At 40.4% G+C, this 16,452-nt stretch overlaps 1 long non-coding RNA gene across 1 annotated transcript; it reads right to left on the reverse strand.

The window, feature by feature from the left end:
• Window positions 1-247: 247 nt before the first annotated feature.
• LOC118617101 lies at window positions 248-15,786 on the reverse strand. Its single transcript, XR_004956795.1, has 3 exons — window positions 15,486-15,786; window positions 14,445-14,497; window positions 248-358 (listed from the first exon to the last, which is right to left on the reverse strand). It is a non-coding gene; the product is annotated as an uncharacterized LOC118617101 (long non-coding RNA).
• Window positions 15,787-16,452: the final 666 nt, after the last annotated feature.

Here is a 16,452-nt window from a genome sequence, read left to right on the forward strand (position 1 = left end):
GTGGAGGATAGCTGGGCACAGGGTAACGGGCAGGTGCTGGGAAGGCATTCTGACTTTAACTCAGCCTCCACTCACCACCTCCCATCCCTGCTCTTGATGCTGGGGCCTGGAGCTACAAAGCATTCAATGATGGTAAGTGTGAGCTGCCCAGAATAGGATTTTGTAAAATAAGTCACATGACTTTCGATTGGTTATTTTCTTATAATCCAGCTAAACAATGGTGTTCTTTCACAAATAAAAAAGATACGGGGCTCAAAATTAAACCGGCGCTGGTCTCTTTGTCAAGTCACCACGGTGAACGGCGCGCCCCAGAGGAAGTAAGGTGGTGACGGCGCCATCAGAGTTCAGTTCTGTCACACTAGGGAAACAAGGCAATATTTCAGGTAAAAAAGCCAAACTGGGTATTTGTGGAGGATGAAGGTTAGGGAGAAGGAAGGAGAGAGGAGAAGGAGAAACATGCCAGGCTTATTAACACATGGCATAGTTGACAGATATTGATTCATCATTAAAACAGCACTACTATCAAGTTAATAAAAAGCCACAATGTAATCAAGAAGTGCCTTGTAGCTTCTAAGAGTTCATTGTCATGGCACCTATATTTACCAAAAACTGTTAAGTTGTAACAAAAGTCATTCAAGGAATGGTAATATGGAGGGATTTGGGCATACACAGTAGAAAGAGACAAGAAAAATGTACTGGAAAAAATCTGCAAAGACAATTCTGTGATTAAACTAAAATCTTTGAATTGTACACTTTAAATGGGCGAATTTTATGGTTTGTAAATTATATCGCAAGGAAGCTGTTTTTTTAAAAAAAATTTGCAAAGACACAGGAATAATGAGCAGAGTTACAAAAAAACCAATCAACATATGTCAATACTCGAAGGAAGAACAGGTAATTTTCTTTGTTCCCACAGAATAACCAGTGGCAAAAATCACTTTCACGTTTCTTATTACAAAAATAGACACACACAAAACAAAACAAGAAAAAATACATTGTCAAAATATTTAAAGAACACAATCTGTCAGTGCCTACATTGAATATTGCTTTAATTTCACTGTTTTCACTGTCTGAAGGCTCTGCTCAGTGAGATTATTATGTTTTTACAAACACAACATCACACTGGGGAGTTTTCACCAAGCTAGTATCTTTTTAAAAAAATTATAAAAGTATGTATCACAAAGAGAACTATTGTAAGCTTTAAAAAAATAATAAAAAGCATGCAAGTCTTAATAACTAGAGAAATAATTAGATAAAGAAAAGCTGATTTTGGGTCAGTGGCCATTTCCTTTTCAAGACAGGATTCCAAAGAAAAGTAAAAAGATAGATGAAACCTAGAAACACCCAGCTCCTTACAGGTACACACACGTTTGTGCTGTTCTTGTTGGAAAAGAGTCAAGGTGAAAAATTTTTACGAAGTTATTAGAAAAACACGTAAGTGCATGCAAAGGCAGAGTTCTTTGAGGTAGATGCCAAAGTGGAAGGCAGGTGTATGCTCAGAATTTGATCCACCAGAATAGAAATTGATTATGCCTATCCTTTGATACCACTTAATTCTGGTTGATCAAGCAAAACAATTCAGCTGATAAGAAACAAAACAAGCCCTGACTGGTTTGGCTCAGCAGTTAGATCAAAGAGTCTCGGGTTCTATTCCAGTCAAGGGCAAGTATTTTGGTTGCAGTTTGGTCCCTAAGGCAACCAATCAATATGCCTCTCTCACATCAATGTTTCTTTCTTTCTCTCTCCCCCTCCCACTCTATCTGAAGATAAATGGAAAAATATCATCAGGTGAGGATTTAAAAAAAGAAGAAGAAATGAAACAAATACCTATCCTTTAATTTTTATCCTGAGATAACTCACACAAACCCAAGAAGCCATAACTCACTTTTGGTTTTAAAGGTTAGAACACATTAAATCCACAGTGACTCAGCATATGGGTTTCACATGATTCAAGTTGTCTGAAAGCAGGTTTGCATGATATGACTACACAACATTAAGAACAGCCAAAGAGCATGTAGAAAGAAGTAGGCAGGAAGGGCCCTGCCCTTGGAGTTTAAAGTTTTAGATCTAGTCCTGGCCGGTTTGGCTCAGCGGTTAGAGCATCAGCCCACGGACCAGAGAGTTGTGGGTTCGATTCTGGTTGAGGGCATGTACCTCGGTTGCAGTTCATCCTCTGCCCTGGTCGGGGTTGTGCGAGAGGCAACCAATCCATGTGTCTCTCTCACGTTGATGTTTCTCCCTCCCCACCCCCCATCTGAAGATAAAATGGAAAAATCCTCGAGTGAGAATCAAAAAAAAAAAAAGTTTTAGATCTAATCTCAACTCCTGGGAACCACCCTCCACCACCACCAAACAAACCAATTCAAACCCTATTGAAATTTAAGAGTTGCCTTTAATCTTTGCCTACCTACCTTAACATGCCAGGCATGCAGTTGGTATTCAACAAATGCTTTCTAGCTAACGTTTAGCAAGTAGTTACTAAATACTTTATATGTATTATATCATGTCATCATCACAGTAACCTTATAAAGTAGGTTTTTATATTAGCTACATGTCACAAATTCAGAAACTAAAGTTTAGAGAGATTAGTAATGTGCCCATGTGAGTCAACTGCTGGGTGGTAGAGAGAGGATCGCAGGGCTCAAGGTCCTTAATCCATGTGCACTGCTGCCTCTCTGAACTCAAATGGGCACCAAAGGAACCACGGTCATCAATGAACATGTGGGGCTTTACTTCATCGCTCACCTTTCCCCCACCTGTCTCCCTAGTCGCACTGACAGTAAAAAACCTTGAGATCCTTGTTACTCAAAGTGTGGTCCATCATACAAATGGCCAAGAGACATATGAAGAAATGCTCAACATCACTAATCATCAGAGAGATGCAAATTAAAACAATGAGGTATCACCTCACACCTGTCAGAATGGCCACCATCAACAAATCATCCAACAACAAGTGTTGGCGAGGGTGTGGAGAAAAGGGGACTCTCTAGTACACTGCTGGTGGGAATGCAGACTGGTGCAGCCACTGTGGAAAACAATATGGTGTTATCTCAAAAAATTAAAAATTGAACTTCCATTTGACCCGGTGATCCCACTTCTAGGAATACACCCTAAGAAGCCTGAAACACCAATCAGAAAGAATGTATGTACCACCATGTTCACAGCAGCACTATTTACAATAGCTAAGATCTGAAAACAGCCCAAGTGTCCATCAGTAGACAAATGGATAAAAAAGCAGTGGTACATATACACAATGGAGTACTATGCAGCTGGAAGAAAGAAAGATCTCTTATCCTTTGAGATGACATGGGGGGACCTGGAAAGTATTATTTTAAGCAAAACAAGCCAAACAGAGAAAGACAAGTATCATATGATGTCACTTATTTGTGGAATATAATGAACATAACAGTCCGAGGAATAGGGTAGTCCCAGAGACGTGGAAGTGGAGTACAGAAGAGGGTGTGGTGGGGGAGAGATAAACCACAGAACTTATATGCATGTATGCATGACCAATGGACATGGACAACAAAGCTGGGGACAGGGCGGGGAGGGAGGAGGAGGGAGGAATGGGGGGGGGGGGGGACATCTGTAACAAAAATAAATTAATTAATTTAAAAATAAAATCAAAGTTTGGTCCATGGACCAGAAGCTTGCTGGAAGCTTGTTGGCAATGCAGAGCTTTGGCCATACTGCAGGATCAGAAGCCGCATTTCATCGACATAACCCAGTTGACGCATATGGACGTCTATTGGAAGGGCACTGGTTTAGACTAGCTCCGAAATGAAACATTTGCTTTAATGGCAAGAAGAAAGAAGATCTGAGAAGGAAAATATGACAGAAGTGTTAGACTTGGTGAGAACAAAACCAGCTTGCTATGGCTGTATCAGGACCTTACTCTGCCTGAATAATGGCACACAGAAACAATAAAGGACCTGAGCACAGAGGCAGTAGCTGAAACTAGAGAGAGTGTACCTACTCTTCCTCTCCCTTCCCAAACTTCCAAACCTGTGTCTTCGGAAGCATGCATCATGAAGCACATAAAAATATACTGCCTTCGGCAAATACTGAATTCCACCGGGCAAAGAGCAGAGCTGTGCTATGGGTTGATAAAACTCGAGATCTGTAATATCTACCACCTTCGTTCACAACCCAGGAGTCACCTCTTATCAAGGTACCTTTATCCTTTTGAGCATTAATACACTTTTAAAGCACAATACAACACTAAAGCAAACTTAAATTTGAGTCTAAACTTGAGCTATTTTAATATGGTTTGTGGTTTTCTTTTTAAGTAACACACCTACATTTTGAGACAGAAAAGTGGTCTTTAACCAAGAAAGGCAGGACGGTGACCAATGAGTCAGAGTCTAAAGAAGCATCTGGGGAAGTTCACTCTTACTCATCCTTTACCTGTTAAACAGGGTTATGAAACCTAACAACTTTTCAAAGCCATGCATGTAACTGAGTGTGGTCTTAGTAGAAGGTAAGATGTATATTTGACTTTTTCCTTTATTCCCATTTAAAAAATAAAATACATGTACTTCTTAGTTGCAATTCTATACCCCCTGGAGCTAAGAGAATACACTGTACACTATACATGGGTGGAAATTCTCTTCCTCAGCTCTATCCTTTTGTCATTTGATTTTTTTTTTCTTTATTGATTTTAGAGAGAGGAAGGTGAGGGAGAGAGAGATAGAAACATCAATGAGAGAGAGCACCAACAACCTCCTGCATGGCCCCCACCGGGGATCTGGCCCACAACCTGGGCATGTGTCCTGACCGGGAATCAAACCGGCGACTTCATGGTGCACGGGTGGACGCTCAATCACTGAGCCACACCAGCCGGGCAATCCTTTTGTCATTTGAAGTCTACTAGGCAGGTTCCTCTCCTTAAAGCCTTCAATTATACACTCTTGACACTTTCTGCCTCCTCCCTGTCTTCATCTAGACGCTAGAGAGAACTAGAACAATTAGAATGGGTTTCTTGCTAATTAATCATCTATGTGTCTCCCAGAAGGTGTGCCTTCAACCACAATGGATCTAAAAAAAGAACTGCTTTTAATTCTCTATCCACTTATTCTGTTACTGTCATGAGTCAGCCTCTGGGTTCAGAGATGTTCAATAAACTGCATCCAGTCACTCGGATTTTTACAATAAAGGAAAGAAGAAAGACGTGCGCATGCTCAGAAGGCAAGTGGAAGCAGAGCCAAGTTTAGGGCAGTGCGGCCCCAAGGCCGAGTCCAGAGGCCACAGAAACAGGAGGCGTATATTACCTGCAAAGGAGCAATGACAGGGTAACGCGCAGGCCTGGGTCAGCCCAAGATGGGGGCTTCCGGGGGGCCGAGGAATGCCAGATGAGAATCAAATGCGTGAGTTTCCCTCGACAGACCCAAATTCCCAGTCCGGATTACATTAAAAACTTGTAACAAGTGTGCTAAACCAACCTCACTGCTGGAGACGTTGTTCATGAATACAACACTTTCAGGCATAATTTAGTAATATGTTTGCAGAGCCACAAAAACATGTATACTCTGTGATCTGGTAATAACACTCTATAAAGATGGGGAGAGAACATGCAGAAAGGGGTTCACTGCCAAGAATAAAGGTAGACCTCTGTCTTGAGGTTCCCACACACAAGTGCAGGCTGGAGTCACCTGGGTTGACAGCTGTTTCGTGAGAAAGCCTTGGGAGTCTGGGATGGGCCAATCTCCATTTAGGGCTCCTTGGGAGGAAGTAGCAGGAACGGTGGGAGCTCACAATACCATCGGCAGAGCTGGGTGTGAGTTCCAGTTCTCCCTTCTACAGACTGTGGCAAGTTACTCAAATGCCATAAGCTTGGTCTCCTCGTCTGCAGAATGAAGATACATTTCCACGATTCTGAGATGTGCTTTCTGTCCCCCTCTCCCAACACACACGCTAACTTTTCTGAAACTGACATGACTCTTGTACTTTCTGGATACACTTAATGTGATGGAAAACACCATTCCATCAAATTTGCCTTGTCTATTTGCCCTGAAAAACTACAATTTAATTGATGGTGTGTCTTGCCGTTAACAGTGTCCTAGAATCAAGGAAATACAATAGCAATGCACACCCCAGTATTGTTATGAAGATCAAATGGCATAACACATGTAAGGCACTTTGGCACACTACCTTGAAAACAAAAACTGTTCAAAAAGTGACACGTGTTATTATTTTTGAAAGATCTTATGCACTCTGGGCATACATCATCAGAAGAGCAGCGTCCAGGAAAGCAGCCGGTAATCCCAACCTCCTGGTAGGTTTATACTGGGAGTACTGTGTTTAGTCTGAGGACCACAGAACAACAAGGCAAACCATGGAGAAGAGTCTGAAAAACATGCATGACGAGCAATGGTTGAAAATAATCTGGTGTTTTTGAGCTGAACAGAAATAAGAGGCCCTGTGGGTGTCAGTAGATGATTCCTCTGTGGTTCCAGGGCACAGAGCTGGAACAAGGATGGGTATTCTAGAGGCCCGTGACCCTTCAGCATAAAGGACAACTTTCGAACGTGTTGAGCTCTCTGGAATGAACGGACCCTGGGGAACGGAGAGCTTCCTAAAACAGGAGCATGGCCCCAGCGCCTGGACGGCGCCAGCTGGGCACTCAGAGAGAACTCCACGTCTGGCTTCCTCCTGCAGACCCCAGCTAGACCTCTGGGGGCCACTCCGAGTGCAAGTGCCCCTCGGCCTCCACGAGCACAGGCTGACGGAAGAGAAAGCCCTGAACTGGCAAAAAGGGAAGGGAGAAGAGGAATTCACTGGTTGTCTGGTATTATAACAGCTCACATGGAAGGCAAGCCTCAGTTTGGATTTGAAAATGGGCAAATTCAAACTCAAGTGGCAAGAGACAGCGACTGTAGGGGCCGTGGAGGGAGAAGTATGAGGTCTAGCCCTCAGAGTAGGCACTCTGCAAGTCCTGAAGACAGATATCGCCACCAGCACGCCGGACCCGTGTAGAATGTTCCAGTTGGGGCCTAATGAGTTCATTTAAGGTAAAAAGGTGAAGGTATTAAGAAAGAAAACAAACTCATAGACACAGACTACAGTATGGTAATTGCCAGAGGGAAAGGAGCGTGGGAGAAGGTAGAAGGAGATTTTAAGGAGGATAAATGGTGATGGAAGGAGACTTGACTTGGGACAGTGAACAGCACACAATATGATATACAGATGATGTATTGTAGAATTGTACATCTGAAACCTATATAATTTTACTAACAAATGTCACCCCCATAAATTCAATAAAAAAGAAGAAAAGGTCCACTGGTTGATCATCCACCTATGCACCAAGAGGTCGCTGGTTCAATTCTCATTCAGGGCACATACCCAGGTTGTGGGCCAAATTCCCAGTGGGGGGCATGCAGGAGGCGGCCAATCGATGTTCTCTCTTATCGATGTTTCTACCTCTCTCTCCTTGTCCCTTCCTCTCTCTATATAAATCAACAAGAAAAAAATTCTTTTAATAATTTTAAAAAAGAAAAGGAAAAAGAAGTATACTTATCTTCAATTAAAACTATCTTAATTTAAAGCAATAGTATATTAAGCAAATCCCATATTAAGTGAATAGTTTTATTAGTAAAATTATGTACTACCATTCCTTTTCTTGTCAATCAAATTCTGTGAAAATTTTGTAAAAATTGTAATCAAATATTTAGTTTCTATGAAATCATGTTTTCTGTTTACAATTACAATAGGCACTATTAATTAAAGAAAGTCTGTTTTTTCCCCATTAGAAAAAAGACACAGACTACTTTTAGGAATTACAGCAGACTCTTGGTGAGATCCACATTCTTTCCAGCTCCCTTGTTGCCCCAGTTACATGCTCTTTCTTAAATTAACCCTTTATCCACAAAAGTAAATAAATCAAATCAAATCACAGTGAGATACCACTAAAAAAATTACCCCTTTAGCTATGCATACTCGATGAAAAACTGCCAAGATCTCAGATTAAAGCAGAAGTATAGCTTTGGACTTTATCTTCTTATCAGCACTCTTTAGAATGCCAGGACTATGATTACTGTGAACTTTATGATTCAACCACATTGTCAATACTATAATCAGTTTATCTAAATCTCTCTGAGCAAAGGTGGTGGGTATCACCTTGTCCAACAAACAAGCATCTTGCTTACATTGGGCAATTAGTGGATATTTTTACCAAGTCAAAATGAAAGGCACCGTAATGGACCAAAAGGCCCTCATCACAGTCATATTCCCCAGATGATGCTACTTTTGGTCCTCAGTTAATCAAGGTTTACCTACACATCTTTTGACCAAAGACATTTCTTATCATTGATACCTCTGTAAAACCAGATACAGTAAGAAATCCATATGAAGTAAGATCGAAATTCTCACTTCCGCTGCATTGACCGTGGGTCAGGTGCTGGGATGGGTCTGGAGCACAAAGGTAGCTCTTCATCAGGGACACAGTGCAGGGGAGGGAACAGGCCTGTGACAGCGAACTGTCAGTGTGAAGAGGAGTGCTGTGGGAGCATGAGGAGGAAGGGCCCAGTCCGGGCACCAGGAAAGTTACTGCTGGAAGGCACGGTGGAAAGGAACCTGAAGACCACATAGGAGTTCACTGAGCGTACTCAAAGGGAGAGCACCCTCCAGGAAAAGGAAATAGCTGTAGTGTGTCGGACTATGTAATCTAAAGAACAGTAAAAAATAACCCTGACGTCTAAGCAAGAGAGCCAAGTAGGGTAAGAACCATGATAGCTGTCTTCAGATATCTGGGGGATTATCTGACTAGGCATTTGCTTCTTCCATGTAGAAGATTCTATGAAAATCAAGGGGAAGAGGTACCTATAAGACTGTACCTTTCAGTTTAATATGTATAAGAACATTCCAGAAAACAGAACTATTAAACGAGGAAACTAGTTGCTTTGAGTGGGCAAGTTTGTATCATAATTATATAGTTTTAGAACCCATTTGAGTTCTAATTCTAGCTTCATCCATGGTAAGTGCTTAATAAAAGGTAGCTATACATATTGTGAGAGGTTGAGCTCACCTTCACACCGTGAGTTCCAACACCACACCAGCTGTCCTGTGTAGCAATGGCTCATGCACGGGGTAGGAAGGTGGACTAGAGACCGTCAAAGGCCCCTCCCAACGTGGAGCTATCATTTGATTGTCTCTGCCCATTTCTGATCTGGCATTATTCCCTCAGCTCACCAGGAAAGACACTAAAAAAATGTCTATTGAAAACCTGCTATGTAAATGTTAGCTATCATTACTAAAGTTATTATCCTTTCCTCCGATATTATTTTTTACTAACTTTATCATCCCTGGTTTTATTTCTGTGTGTGTGTGTGTTTAAAGGAATGCAAATATTCTTTCAAGCTAACTCAAATCCTTAGTAAGGCATACATAAAGTCATAAAACATTAAATAAAATAACATTCTACAGCCCTGCTCAGTTTGGTTCAGTAGTTAGAGCGTCGGCCCACATACGGAAGGGTTGAGGTTTGAGGCTCAGTCAAGGGCACATGTGTGGGTTGTTAGTTCAATCCCAGGCCCCAGTCAGGGTCCTGCAGGAGGCAACCAATTGATGTATCTCTCTCACATCAATGTTTCTCTCCCCCACCCCCTTCCCTTCCATTTTATCTAGAAATCAATGGAAAAACATCCTCAGGTGACGACTAACAAAAAAAAAAATTACGTTCTACAGTTTATTATAAATGATACTGCTAACAGTAGCTAACATTCACTTAACATGTATTAAACACCAAGCACTGTTGTAGGCCTTTTATATACATTATTCTAGTAATTCTTGCAAGCACCATACAAGGTAAGAGCTAATATTATAATCCCCATTTTTACAGATAAGAAAATTGGGTCTTAGAAAAGTCAGGTCATTCACTCAAGGCCCCAACTAAGCAGTGGTCTAACCTAACAATTTTGTTTATGACACAGCTTATAACAATCTCATAGTAATAGGTATGCACTCCCATATAGTTTTTAATTTGAATCTTAATTAAAAGAACTCCAGAAAACAAATATAGGCCCCTTACTCTAACAATTAAACAGATGACAACATTGAGTTCATCTGGTCCTAATTTCACACTTGGGACACTATTGAGAAGAAAGGGCCCGCATAGTAACCAGGTTTTGTTCGACTAAGTGGTCTTTGAGCTTCAAATTAAAATTTCCAGCTTTCTCACCTAATGAATGATTCTATGCATATGAAATGTTCAGCATGGCTGCCTAGGGCTGGGGGAAGGAAAGAGGAGAAGAGGGAGAGAGAATACAAGACTTCTTTGGAGGGTGATGAAAATGTTGTGCAATTAAACAAACTCATAGATGCAGAGAACAGACTGATGGTTGCCAGAGGTGACTGGGTAAAAAGGTGAAGGGATTGAGAAGTACAGATTGGCAGTCATAGGGATGTAAAGTACATCATAGGGAATATAGTCAATAATATTGTAACAACTATGTATGGTGCCAGGTAGGTACTGGAAATATCAGGTGGAACACTTTGTGAAGAATATGGTTGTCTAACTACTATGCTGTACACCTGAAACTAATACAAAATAACATTGAATGAAAACTGTGATAGAAAAAATTTTTTTTTAATTTTAAAGAAAAGAAAATGTTCTACAATTATATTATGGCGATGGTTACACAACTCTGTAAATATACTAAAAACCACTGAATTGTACACTTCAAAGGAATTAACTTTGTGATATGTAAGTTATACATTATCAATACTTGTTAAGGAACAACTTCCAGGGTGCAGTGTCAAGTGATCTCTGGGTACTCAGTAGCTGCTGTCGTCCAGAACACACATGGAAACCAGATGTGCAATAAATAAACCTGTGCTCAGGAACAAAATGTTCACACCACACTGAGGAGAATACGAGCCATGCCTGTGAAGGTGAAAGTTTTTCTTGGAAGCACAATAGGCCTTTAGGCTCTTTTTCTAATATCATTAGGGAAGTGCTGAATAATCTTAGCTTTTGATTTTTACGAATCCAGGAAAAATGGCAATATAATGTTATTCATCATTACTAAACTGTTTTCCAATTAACAGAATGGAATATTAGAAATAGCAACAATGAGGGAGTCCAAAGACACCCAAAAGCTCCAATCAAGTCACCTAGAGCCTTGTGGTCTTTGGGACACAATCTTTCTGGGCTTCGTCTGTAAAATGAGGAAGGGAAAGAATGAAGTCGACTACCTTCAAGTTTTCTTCCATCTTCGTTATTCCAGTTGAACCATCTCTTCTGAGAATGGTCTCAGTATGCTGACTTGTCCCTTTCTAAACATTACCGACTGCTCTTAGACCAAGGAAGCGTTATTACAGCCCATTGGAAATCCGTGAAAGTGTCCTTCCTAGACAGATGCTTCAAGTATCTAAATAAGTTTCATCCCACATCCCTTATTAAATGAACTATCTACCTTATAATTTTATTAGCTATAAGATCAGATTAACATTTTCAATGATGCATAAAATCCAAAAGATAATGTCCTACAATAATACACAAAGGCAGCAAAATAACTGTTCTCCAAAGTCAAAGTTTCTTCTCCTTTATAAAAATTGACATTGCCTCAACTCTGGCCTGTCATTCCTAATCTGTTTTAATTTTTATCATAAAAATAATACATTTTTCTCAAAAGATACCTTAAACTTACGAACTATTTGAGGAAATAAAAATCACTCTTTCATCTGCTAACTTAGATTACGGGTGATGTGAACCGCCTATTGAATTTGGGTATGTTTTATTCTCTTTTTTTTTTCTCTCCATGAGTAGTTTTTATTTCTTTAATATGAAGTAATCATGTTTAAAAAGATTAATATGCAGGAAAGTGTAAGAAAAAAATATAAACCAGGAGAAATTACCACCTTCAAAATAATCCCTATACCCTTTTACTTAAGGTGACTACCCTGTCTGCAGTTTCCCTAAACATAGGACAGAGAGGTATGTTTTAAACATGGCCAACTCTGTAATGTACAAATAATTTGATAGCCAGTGTTTTAACTTAAAGATCTAGCATCACCATTTCCTTCTACTACGATTTTTCATAAGTCAAATTATAATAGTTGCATAATGGTCCACCATGAAATTTTCCTCTTCTACTGTATGTTTTATTTCTAAATTTTTGTGACAATAAATGATACTTCTATGGGTATTTTTGCACTGAAACTCCTAGTTTAAAATAACCTAATCTATCACCCTGTTTCTTCTGTGGTTTGTTCTTTTGGTTTTAGGAAGAGAAGTGCTTTCCCATCCAAAGATCAGAATTTTTGTGTGTTTTTTGTTGTTGTTGCTTTTTTTTTTTTTTTAACTTGGCTCCATAATGTATCATTTATATTTTAATATGTTGTTAAAGATTCTAAACTTATTTGTCAATGTTTAAAGTTTAGCCAAATGTAGGATTATTTGCCCAGTATTTTCAAATGGACTTTTATGTTTTTGAAGGATGTACATGCCTCATATTCTTGGCTTCCCACTAAGCCCCAGAAAGCCTTCAGGACTGACAAAATAACCAGAGCTTTTATTATCAGCAGGAAATCAAACGGGGCAGGAATGAAGACGCACTCCCACAGGCCAAATTCAAGTTAAACAATTAGAAGGTCCAAGTTCCTAGCCTCCATGTTTTATTATTGTAGCCTTAAGAAGTCTCAAAAGTTCCAAGATTGGCTTATGTAATTGGAAGGCAGTTTTCAATGCTGTGGGCTTATTCTCCAATGGGTCCTGGTCACCGTTGGTCTCATTTACTGACCACAGGCAACCTCTATGTCCGGCCTGAGGTCACCACATTCTTGTCATTGCTCACCAGCAGAACAGCTAAGAAAGCAGAGCACAAGATCAGCTCCCACCCAGTAGAAAAAGAGCAGAAAGGACGTGCCTTACCGGTTGACAGTGGGTCAACAGAAGCATCTTTGAGTTTGAAGAGCAGCACAGATGTCGTATTTACATGGCTGCTTCTCTTTAATAATAAATATCAGATTATATTTTTCAACACAATCAACTTCTCATGTGTCCCACCAGAGCACCCCTCCAAGGCACAATCTTGTTACTGCTGCTGACTAGCTGCTATGACTGGAGACAAATTACATAACTTCTCTGGGACAGTTTCCACAATGGGAAAATGGGGATAATGAAGACAATTGACCTCTTAGGGTTACTGTGAGGACTAAATAAGATGCTGAGGACAGCACCGCCCTTAGGAAATGTGTTTTGAGTGCTAGTTATTATTTTTACCATTGCCTCTGCCACTCCTGCCATGACTTCTGTTACCATCAACCCCAGAAATGCCAGAGGTGAAACTTAAATCGGATTCTTCAGAATGAAAGAGGAAACTGGGGAGGTCTGTGGTCAGGTCAGTCCTGGAGTGAAATCTGCCCTCAGCCTTTGCAACCTTTCTGGGAAGTTAGTATTTACTCATTACTAAAACAGTGACTTTCTGGGGTGGATGGCATCACAGTCTCCCCAGTGCTTTCTGTCTGCACTGTCTGATACAGAAGCACACGACCCAGAGCCTGGGAGCTAGGCAAGGAAAAGCGGCACTGTTCATTGTAGCCATCACATTAATCTCACAGGGCAAAAACTGTAGATTGAGAGTTGGCACTCCCAGATGCACCTCCCAGATGCAGAGTAAAGATCAAGACCATGGATGGGAATGAGACTCATCTGGGAGTATGAGTGGAACAAGCCCATAGGTGAACACGTACCAAGGTTCAACAATCAGAAAAGTCTCTTCTAGCACAATTACTCCTACGTATTCTCTTCTCCTTTAGAGTGCTTATCTTCAACTGCTATTCAAGTTTCCCAGTGTTTCGAGTCTGGGCTAATTCATGTCAAAATAGTTTACCCAAGGATTTGTCTCCAACTCCAAAACTCAGGTTAATTTTAAAAGTAAACAAGGTTCACATGCTTCTAGATCATCAGCTAGGTGCATATGCCTTCGGATATTAATGAGACATCTAGAGTACTTTGAATATCAATAAGAAAGCATGTCACATAAAAATTAATCAACTCAGCGCTTTATGAAAAAATAGAGAAAATGAGAAAATGCCCGTCTCTGTTTGATTTTTGCCAAAAGGAAGAAATGTAACAAAATGAAACCAGTCTGGCAAGATGAGAAGAATTGTAATGTGTGTTCCAGACCTAGAATCAGGAATAAGATTTGCTTTGCTTGGATATATTATCCCAAAATTACCAATTTTGAACACTCTACAGTCTTTTTTTCTCCCCATGTTTGGGAGAAACTTATTTTAATGAATACTCTTTGGAAAACCCTTAAAAAATTTTTTTTAGTAAGTTTCCCCTTTTATTCTATTCTTTGCCTCATTGTTTATTTCTATTCCTAATCAGAAATGAAGCATTTGCAAACACAGAAACTGAGACCTACCAGACATAAATTAAAGACTTTTATCCATGATGCAAAATAAGCACAAACAAATAATCAATGAGTAAACTGTCTTACCATTGTTCTTTTAAAATCACTGGGCAGCTCCAATCAGATTGACAAAAGTCTTCCTTTAAAATTTAAATTTAAAAGTGACAAAATAGAACCGGAGGCTTTGATACATGGTACAGACTGACAGATGTCAGAGATGAGGGGGCGGGGAGTAAAAAGACTGGCCAAAGAACATATATGCATAGCCCGTGGACACAGACAACAATGTGGTGAGGGCCAGAAGAAGGGGAGAGCAGGGTCTGGATGGAGAGGGGAATGGGGGGATAGAGGACATCTGTAATAACATCAATAAAAATAAAATATAATTTTAAAATTTTAAATTAATAGCATTTGATAATAGCACATACATGCCACAATAGATAGCATAATTAAGCAAGTCATAGCAATCTGCTTTTTTTTGTGGAAATCTACTAAAAGCCTAGATGATTTGCTGTTAAAGAAAGTACCTGCAGCCCTGGCCAGTTTGGCTCAGCGGTTAGAGCGTTGGCCTGTGGTCCACTCTGGACCTGGGTTCGGTTCCCGCTAAGGGCACATACCTTGGTTGCAGTTTGTCCCCGGCCCTGGTTGGTCGTGCAGGTGGCAGCCACTCGATGTGTCCCTTTCACGTCAATGTTTCTTTCTCTCTCTCTTCCTCTCTCTCCCTCCCACTCTATCTGAACAAAAAATGGAAAAAATGTCCTCGGGTGAGGATAAAAAAAGAAAAAAAAGAAAGTACCTGCAGAGGCATGATGACAATATATAGCTGCACGGTTGTGTCTCAGGTTGTAAAGAACAGTTTGTAACCCTAAAATGGCATGCAGCCATAACTTTACAATTTCAGCCTCAGCGGAAATGGGAGCTGGGACCCTTAAAACAGCAAATCACCTCAAAGACGTTTTTTTAAGTACCTATTTCTGTCTCCTTTCTCCCTCAATTTACTTTTTTAAACAGAGCTGAAGATGAGAGAACAGACTGTCTGAAACACCGTATTCCTGGCAGGGAGAAAACAAGAGCCTGGAATGGCAGCGACAGAAGCAGAGAAGTATGTTTAAAACATTAGCACATTACCTTGAATGAAAGCGCACTTCAAATAACAGAAAAGCAAGTATATTTCATAGTGTTGTAAGCTTGAAAACATCATCAAGCTGAATGCTTCTCACAGAACAATTTCATGCTGATTGCTTCGGTGACAAATTCACAAAGGTGGAATTGCCCTCTGGGTCTTTAAGTCAATGAATTAAGGGAAATAGTCTCAGGATGCTTAGTTTTATTGACTTAATTTAACTGTCTTACTACGAGCAATACTTTCCTATCTTAACAAGGCACGTTTCATCGTTACAGCCACTCCTAGAGTAACCTCGGGTTCTGAGAACTCACTTAAAAACAGTGACAACTAAGGAAGGAATTCATGCCAGCTTAATTAACCCGTACACTTTGCCTACCTCAGTGGTGAGGCTGGGATTTTATGAGGCATTCTAGAAAAATGCCAGATTTTTCAAAGAGAAAATTAAAATGATATCGTGGTTCATTGTAACTATAAGAGTAGGCCCCAGGGAAAACCATGCCCCAGGCGGGGGTGTGGGAGGAACAACACTGCTCCTGGAGAGCCCACACCCTGCTGCCTAACGCTCAAAATTAAAATCAAATCACATCAGCTGTGTATACAACCATAGTTATGCCTAGAAGATTTAATGGGAGGACACCAAAAAAGTAATTCTGAAAAGAGAACTGAAAATGCTTCCAAACAAGTACAAATCCCTAGACCGCACATCCAGCACTGTAGGTCATTGCTTCTTGGATTCTACTGCTCTTAAGAGAACAATGCATATATTATGAGAATCACGGCCTCCAAACCTCCATTATTTTCTGAAAGAACACAGCAACAGCACACACACTATGCTGTCATCGCATCGCCCAGGGAGCACAGAAAGAGAATCTCACACATGCAGCACAAAGTTCAAAATGTTGTGTACTAACCTGGGGCCCCTGTGAAAACAGTCGCTTCATGTTGCTTTAATGAAAGAATCCTTACTCT

The sequence above is a fragment of the Molossus molossus genome, unplaced genomic scaffold, assembly GCF_014108415.1.
Source record: "Molossus molossus isolate mMolMol1 unplaced genomic scaffold, mMolMol1.p scaffold_m16_p_5, whole genome shotgun sequence".
Classification (NCBI taxonomy): Eukaryota; Metazoa; Chordata; class Mammalia; order Chiroptera; family Molossidae; genus Molossus; species Molossus molossus.